Source organism: Typopeltis vanoorti, chromosome 17 (assembly GCF_054136105.1).
Source record: "Typopeltis vanoorti isolate ZY-2024b chromosome 17, IOZ_Tvanoo_1.0, whole genome shotgun sequence".
In the NCBI taxonomy this organism is placed as follows: Eukaryota; Metazoa; Arthropoda; class Arachnida; order Uropygi; family Thelyphonidae; genus Typopeltis; species Typopeltis vanoorti.
The window spans coordinates 107,094,388-107,103,712 of record NC_143565.1 but is presented as its reverse complement, the minus strand read 5'-3'; the positions used below and the strand labels follow the sequence as shown (position 1 = coordinate 107,103,712).

The 9,325-nt window shown below is 36.5% G+C and overlaps 1 pseudogene; it reads left to right on the top strand.

Annotated features, from left to right (window-relative positions):
* Positions 1 to 7,866: 7,866 nt before the first annotated feature.
* Positions 7,867 to 7,985, top strand: LOC150097750 (5S ribosomal RNA; annotated as a pseudogene).
* The last annotated feature ends 1,340 nt before the right edge of the window (positions 7,986 to 9,325 follow it).

The following is a 9,325-nucleotide window of genomic DNA, read 5'->3' as shown; positions in this document are numbered from 1 at the left end:
TATATATATATATTTTTGAAATAAAGTTGAAATTACGGAATCGTTTAAATATGTGATGTGCGATATTATTTATATACGAATGTAATGTAATTCCCAGGTGCTTTTTTGTATGACAATGTGTACATTTAAACATATTTGTATTCAGTAATGCGTTTAATTATAAATACAATGTACTTATACATTTTACCCCCCCCCCCCAAAAAAAAAAAAACATTCACATTAAGCATTTTGTTTCGTACGGGTAAATATGTATATGGTGCCTCAGGTCGGGCAGATTCGGAGACGGATGGCTAAACTGAGCATATATTTGAAATTTACCGGAGCTCATGTTTCAGAAAATAATTTAAGACCAGTGAAGGAAGGGAGAGAAAGAGGGGTCATCCCTGGAGATTGTGTAACAAGGGTGTTAGGACTAGATTTTTTGCATGGATGGTTGTAAATGGGTGAAATGCGTTGCCAGAGGTGGTTGTGAATGCTTCATCTGTGAATGAGTTTAAGGGAAAGTATGACAGTATTGTGTGAATAACGGTTAGTATGTCAATGTTGGGTCTCCCGCGATGAGTCTTTTGACCCCATGGAGAGGCACCTTACATAATAATAATAATAAAACAGTTCACAATACATTACAGGTCTCTGACATTATGTTACAGTGGCTGCTCTTGGCTTGAAATCGTGAAGGTGCTGCAACTTTCGAAATATACATACACATTGTAAGTACAGTATACGTGTTTGAATAAAATATCAAAATTGTGGTAAAAATTAAAAAAAAATCAAACATGAAAAAATATTGTTTATTATCGATAAAATTATACAGTTTGGTATAATTCAAAATTACTTAAAAATAAAATATATTCTTCTTGTTTTGTTTCATGAAAAAATATTGTTTATTATCGATAAAATTATACAGTTTAGTATAATTCAAAATGACTTAAAAATAAAATCCATTATCATAACCCCAATGATGTTCTAAAATAAAAACTATAACAAATGTTATGTTTTTAATTGTAACGTTCCAAATATTTAAAGAGACGGAGTAAAGACGATAAGCACTACGAACATTCTACTATACTGGCGCAAACGGCATATAAACAACAGTGGAACTGCGCGACGGACAGTGCCGCATTACGCTAATCGCTCGCATCTCACTATGACGTGCATATGCTTGTGAGCGTATATCAGTGTGCTAAACACAGTGCTGCTAGTGTTATTTGCCCTCCTAAGTTCTACAAGATGGATTTTTATTATTTTTTATACAAAATAAGAGAGCTGTATAGGACTGTTGATGATAAAATTAAATATTACAAGCAAACATAAATAAATTAATAAATATATTTATATATCGAGGAAAATTAGGGTGCTGCAGTTCCTATCCAGAGCCAACCCTGATTATGTAATAATTTATGATAAATGTTCTCAAAATACAACAGGTAAAGAGTAATTTTAATAAACATTAAAAAAAAAAAAACTTTTGTCATGCAGTTCGGATTTTTATCAATAAGTGAATAATTATAAAAGTTATTATGTTACTTTTTACCTGAAGATTTTAGTATACCCTGTTCCTGATGTCAGTGAAGTATATTATGACATAAAAAAATACTCTTTCTACATGAAAGTCTAGTATTGACATAAAAATCGCATCATTTTTTTCTTTATCTAGAAGATTCAGCTATTGAAATAAACTACATTTATAAAACCCCCTTCATATTAACTAGTTAAAAATTGGCATAATGGTGGATATCGTATTTTTATGAATAACTATATTATCTAACGTATTTTCATTTCGTTTCTTTGAAACGAAAATATGCACTCTGGAAATCATCGGTAGGGAGCTCATCTGCACCGTTGACCACCATCATCGCAGTTGGATGTATTTATGCGGCGTGCTGGACGGAAGGCATGCTTCTAATTCCAAGTAGTATTTATTTCTATACACCAAACATTCTTTAGCTATAAAGCAAGATTGCAAGACATTTTTTCATACATGCGTACATTGAAGAATGCACTAACAAGCAAGGATAGAGAAGTTATTTCCCATTATAAGGCTTTAATAAAGCCATATCTGGATTACTGTATACGGATCTGGTTGCTTGGATTCCATGGGGATGAGGGTGGATGGTGAAGATCTAGAAGCAAGTGATCAAGTTGGTGGCAGGCCTACAAAATGCTCCCTATGAGGACAGAGAGAAAGAGAGACTGACGTTTTGTGGGCTTCAGACCAGTTCGTATGTGACAAGAGGGTTAACCCTGGAAATTGTATGACAGTAGTCAGTAGGAGTGTTAGGACTAGATTTTTTGCCTGGAAAGTGATGGATGAAATGGTTGCAGAGGTGGTTGTAAGTACTTCATTAGTAAATAGATTCGAGGAGAGGTACAATGAGTACTGTGTGAATAATAGTTAGAGAAAGTGTACCATGATGAATGTCTGACTAAATTTTAGGGCATCTCCACAGAGATGCCCTAAAAATAATAATAATAATTAGCTTCTCTGTAGTTGGAAGAATAATGGGACATGCATTCTTTGATTTGAAAGGACCTGAGTTTGCTTCTGTCATGATGAGAGACCTCTTTTCATTAGCTTTTTTCAATTGAAAGCGAGTTAGGAAATCTTACATGGTGGTAATGGGTTTTTTCTTTCCCTCTCCTAGAAATCAGTTTTTCACCCAGCATACAAATAGTTGGTCTGGGAACACGTGCAGTTAACATGCAAAAATACTGTCTAGTAAAGATGGTGGATGTAGTATTACAGCGGATCATGTGATGATTATTGATGTAGCATATCCTCCTGCAATGCGTCTTCAAACTCCATGGAAGTGTTCATGTAATAATACTAATAATAATCATTACCTATTGGATATCCATCAATATAAAGAAAAACATTAACTATAGTAAAATTATAAAAAACTGAAAAATTGATAATTTCAAATATTTCATTTTACATCTCATAAAACATCTTAAACATCTGTGAGAAAGAAGAAAAACATAAATTTGAATATAACAGATTATACAAAATGTGCAGTAACAGTGTGTATACTACATGCAGTAGTATACACACAACTGCATCTTTTACATGCAGTTGTGTGTATACTAGATTGACAACTGTAACAAAACATATTATTTAATATAGATATAGATCACAATTTCCCAACTTTAGGGAATGACTAAACCATTATTGCAGTTGAGATATAGTAAATGTAATAGGTCTCACCAATTTCTTTGAGCAGACATTCATATTTATAAATGCTTTTATGTAGTAATTTTGTGTTATTCTGATGGACCCTGTGGACACTTCAAATTTATGAGGATTAATCAATTGAATATAACTGAATGTAATATATTTTTCTACTGATATGCCTGCTGACTAAAATAAGATAAAATGCAGGAGCATGGGGCTTGTTATATATATATACAGTGGCACACTCAGGATTTAATCTTGGGTGGGGGGGAGTGTTGAGTAGACGATTTGAGAATACACACTACACATTGCATACGAGCTATAACTGAGCATCTGCAGTGATCGCCAACACATGATACCCGTGATCTCCTCTGGCCCGGCTCGGGCAAATGAAGTAGTGCCCGAGCACTACTTCATTCGCTTTGCGTTCCCAGCTGCCAGGATTCCCGAGTGCTATAGGGTATTCCCACCTTATGTGATCGCTAATTCATAAGTGGCATAGAAATAGAAGACACAACATAAATTCAAAAAAAAAAAAAAAATTTTAATTAGGAAAATATTTTTGGAAATTTTTCTAGTGTTTTATCCTTTTTCTTTTTTTTTTTTGGGGGGGGGGGGGGGCAGGGCCCCTTGGTCCCCTCCCTGGGTGTGCCAATGTGTGTGTGTGTATATATATATATATATATATTGTTAGATATTGAATGGAGAACTTCTTGACAAGTTATTCATTCAGGATCTAACATGTAAGCTTTAAAAAATAACAAAGAAATTTGCATAATACCTGCTTACCAGCGGAAAGTGAGAAACACCTGAGTTGTTGTATGTGAAAGTGTATATCAGTATGTGTAACGTATTGGAATTATTTATTGTCAAACGGAAAGATAAAATCAAGAATTATGTCAGATTAGCATTTCATGTAAAGTAATAATGGCTTAATTTATGTATTATTAAGCTATCAAAAAATCGTAAGTCGCCAGGTAATAAATGACTAATAGGATCAATGCTCACGTCTAAGCCGCAAGTGCTTGTCATAATGCTGAAGGCTGCAGCTTACGGGGAAGGCTGACATAAGCGCCTTTCCTCGAAAACAACACTTAATAGCAAGGAGGGAAAGCAAGGGATCAACCTAAGGGCGATGTAAGTTGGATCGTGCAAAAAAAAACAATACAGAAAAAGAGGGTGCTGAGAAAGAATATTTAAGGCAATACACGCAAAAGCTCTAGGCTTTTTTCTGTTTCTTCCGGGATTTTGGAGATCGAGGACTCTCGACGAGTGATTGGAGATAGGACAAGCCGAGGGTGCTATGTCGACGGACAGCTGGCCGTATTCATGACTTGTGCTGAGAGGTATTCCGTGGAGACCCATACGAGAATCAACATGTCATGCAGAATGGTTCCAAATACTGAATGACCCACCCAAGCGAGTGGAGAAGGCTCATAGTTCCAGCCATTTCCTGATTTGTGTCCTGTAGCAGAGAACGGAACAACTCAGTCACGAGACCTGATCCAGAACCAGCCAAGACGAAGGATGACCCGAGCAACACGTGGCAGCTAATAGACCTTCGGAGGGACTTGGTAAAGTAAAGATCTTTTTGTTTTATATCTTGAGATTGTTTGAAGGTAGAATTTGTGTCTTGATAAAGCAAGACTGAGGACATTTTAGAGAACTTTGACAGGATAGAGTAATTAATACAGCCAATTCTATTAGACAAAGAATTGTATAGGATAAATCTTTAACTTGGATATGATTGAAGTAGTGAAAACCCTTTGTTAATTGAGTAAAATTTAACTAAGAGAGAAATGAGTTGTGAAATATCTATTTAAAGTAAATGTGAATGAAGGAACTCGACTTGAGTGTGACATTGTTTAATTATCCATTTCTATTACATGATTTTGCATGTCAGTTTATGTAAGAAGGTTAGATTAGTATTGAACAGTTTATATAGCTTAGCATAAGACATTCACTTAGCTAGCAATTCAGAAGTTTTGATAACTTAATTCAAGATTTAATTTACCTGTCTTTTAGCATTAATAAACATGTTTTGTTACTTGAACCTGAGTCTTGCCTGAATTCGAGGTGTCAAAACTACCATTTGTAAAAATAGAACCAAATAGCGGGAAGGAGTTTAGATAATTATATAATTGCGATTAGATCTTAGGTCATGACTGCAAGGTACCGAGATCTATATACTCGCATGTGAATTCTAGATTAATGTATATGCCTAAAACCTAGGAATATTTCCCTGAGCTTGAATTATATTGTTATAGGAAGCTGGCTGGTGCAGTTAAAATATAAATTTGCCATTTTCTGAAGAGGAAATATCCCTAGGAGCCAAACTGGGTTATATATTAAGGAGAAAGATATAAAATCAAGGTAGAAGGATATAGAGAGAACTGGATCAAAATTGGATCATACTAAATATGTACTCTAATAAAGAAACGAAAATACAGAGACGTAACAATATATAACAAGTAACAGCAGAGGAGATTACTTGTCTTTAGAGAAAGGTAACAGTTAACAAATTATGTTGAGAATTTTAGCAACCTGCTTGGAGGTGCCGTGCCTTTTACATAGGGAATTGGAATTCTGCAAATGTATGAATCCATACTTCTTGTGGATGGCTTTAATGGGCACAACACTCTGTGGAGTAGTGTCAACACAAATCAAATGGACAAGGTCATATCATTGAACAAATCCTTGACAATAATGACCTCTCTTTTGAATAATAGACTGAATACTTTCTTCCATATGCCTACCTGCTTATATTTTACAATCAATCTTACAATTTGTTTTCCTGCCAATTTTCCGCTGCTCATGCAGTAGGTCGAAGACAGCATCTACAGAAGTGATAATTTTCCTGCTTTATGAACAATGTCTTCACACAAACCATGCTCTCCTATACGGATGCCCATATGGAAAATTGACCAGGCTGACTGGAATACTTTTTCCAATCTTGCAAAATTTAATACTAATACAGTTGGTCAATCACCTATCAGTGAAGCAGTAAAGTATTTAACAGATTGCGTTGTCCAGGCAGAAACAGTCTCCGTTCCAAAAACATCATCTCAATTTCCACTTTATCCAGACAGAGCCTTGGTGGAATCGAGAATGCCAGGCAGCCATAAAAGATCAACACAGAGCATGGGATATATTCATGGGTAGATAAAGTTTTTCCACTTGTTTATACTATAAATTAAAGATGCCAAGAAATTATATTCTTGGTTTTATCCTCTATCCAAGTGTAAGCAAACAAAGTTTGCACATGAAGTAACTTCACGACTGCACAACCATATTAAACTTATTTGTTGAAAGTTTATTTTTCGCTTGGTCAGACTATAATAAATTTAATCCTTTATCCAAGTGTGTGCAAACAAAGTTTGCGCCTGAAAGTATCTTCACGACTGGGGTAAAGTGGTACAACACTGGGCAACTCCTTGCAAAGGTGGAGCAAGCTACCAACATCCTATCTCAGTATCTCCCAAATGCAAAACACTTCTCCTTGCAGATATGTATAATGTTATGCATTAAGGGAAGGGCCACTACCCAGACTAATTTCAACCTTTATTGAGGTCTCTTCAGTGGGAGCCAGGCCCAAGTGGAGATACCAGGCAGAAGCATTAGCAAGGTCATCTCCTCATATTAAACTTAATAGCTTTTAAGTGTGCTCAGGCCAAAGTACGTTATGTGAGATGGCAGCGCAAGAAACAATCTTGGATCCAATTTGTTTCATCAATTAATCAAACAACCAGTGCTAAAATTTTATGGGATAAAATCTGGAAAATGAAAGGTAGATACAGAACACACTGTTTGCCTACCTTTAGAAAATAATGGGTATGTTGTTGATCTCAAAGCTATTCCAGACACTTTGGGAGAAAATTTTTCCAAAATCTCAGCAACAGCTTCATATCCTCCGGAATTTTTAATATTGAAAGAGCAGCTAAATTTCTCTACCAATGGGTTTGAGCCATTTGTTAAGGAAGAACTAAAAAGAGCTCTTTTACTGTCTCACCTGATGACATCCATTATGAAATTTTAAAACATCTTCTGTGGATCTCCTTCTGTTTATATATAACAAAATACAGAGGAAGAGTTTCTGGATTCTTGACATAAGTCAGCTGTCACTGCTATCCCAAAACCAGGAAAGGATTCGACACAAGCAAATAATTATCGACCTATTGCTCTGCCTTTGTAAGATACTGGAGAAAATGATTAATGCCAGACTTCTCTGGTATTTAGAAAACAACAATCTTCTCTCCATTATATACAACATAGCTTTCATAGACATCGTTCAACTTTGGATCATTTGGTCTGTTTAGAAAGTTGTAAAAGAGATGCATTCCTGAAGCAAGAACATCTGGTCTCAGTGTTCTTTGACATGGAAAAGCTTGTGACACGACCTGGAGATATGGCATATTAAAAGACTTCTATAACCTAGGTCTCAGAGGATTCCTTCATGTATTTATTAAAAACTTTCTGTCCAGGCAAGCTTTCCTAGTCAGAATGGGAAGTACACTATCTCAAGAAAGGGTGTTCCCCCAAGGCTCTGTCTTAAGTGTGACACTTTTTTTTTTTTTGCTACCAAAATTAACTCAATCACTGAACAGCTTCCTCCCACTGTAAGTAATGCTCTATATATTGATGATTTCACAATTCACTGTCACTCTCGTAACATGAAGGTAATCGAAAGACAACTTGTCGGCGGCCAGATCGGTTTGAAAGCACCAGTTTTCATCTGATCACCGAAGTTAAGCAAACCTGAGCCCGGTTAGTACTTGGGAGGGTTCTCACCTGAGAACCCTGGGTGCTGCTGGCATTAATTATTTTAGTTAACTTATATAGTTATACCTATAGTTATACTCACTTATACTTATTTAGCATTTAGTTGTAAAATAGTTCCTCGACACTATTTTGAATAATGATAGCAGCGGCAGCTAAAATTGCAAATGGCGTATCACCAAGTCCTTCCCCATTTAAGGACTGCATTTTGCATGATATAATAAGGGATTTTGCAGAATGTATGCATCCTGGGCGGTTGTATATGTGGCAGGTGAGAGAAGGGGAAATGCATATATGCACAAAATGGAGACAAATGGGAGGAACTTGGTGAGTTAGAGATGACTATAACTGACCTCGTTGAGACTATAATGGACATCATCGAGTCAGAGGCAGGAGATTCTCCATGTAGAGAGATGAGTGGTATGATAGATGGCGAGAATAACGATAGAAATATGAATGAAAAAATGAGAGGGGAGTGTTGAAAGGTTGAATGATGTGAAGTTTTCAGAGATGGCCTCAATTGGGAGAATGAATGGAAAACAAGAGTGGCTGACTTACAGACATAGAGAGAGAGCGAGAGATGAGATGAGATGAAAGAGCAGGTGGAATGTATAGGGAATGAGATGAGAAGTGTGGAAGATGTGATTAGACGAATGAAAGGGATGAATGCAAGGCGAATCAAAATAGGAGTGAGAGATAATTATGGGAATGGTAGAAGAGGAGAGAATAGGAGCAGTAGAAGAGAGGGAATGAGAGAGAGAGTTATGGGAATGATAGAAGAAGAGAGAATGGAAACAGTAGGAGAGAAGGAATGAGAATGCGAGGGATAGAGTGATGTCAGGAATACGGGTAAGTAGGGGAACACAGAGAGAAAGTGTTAGAGGAGGGAGAGAGAGAGAGTGAGGGATGCAGGTGAGAAATCGAGGAACAGGGTGGTAAGAGGTGTAATGTATGGGGATTCAATGATCCGTGGTGTGTGCAAGATAGGATGCATGAGGAGTGTTTGCCTGGAAGAACGATAAAAAGTGTGGCTATGACAATTAAGAGGGGTGAAAGGGTGGACGAGATGATTGCGATGTAGGAACGAATTACTTAAGAGGCAATGTAAATTGGGTGGTGAGAGATATGAGATTCTTGCTTGAGGTGGTACAAAAGAAAACACAGAGAGGAAATATAGTGTGCATGTTGTCTAGGTATGATAGCGACGAGCTGAGCAGAAGAGCAGTAATATTGAATAACATAATAGCTAGAATGTGTCAGAAGAGAAGATTGGAATGTGGATGCTTGGAGGGTGTTTGAGGACAGAAAGGAATTGTATGCAATAGACCTCTTGCATTTGAATGAGGAAGGACATAGGCATCTGGAGAGATTGCTGTT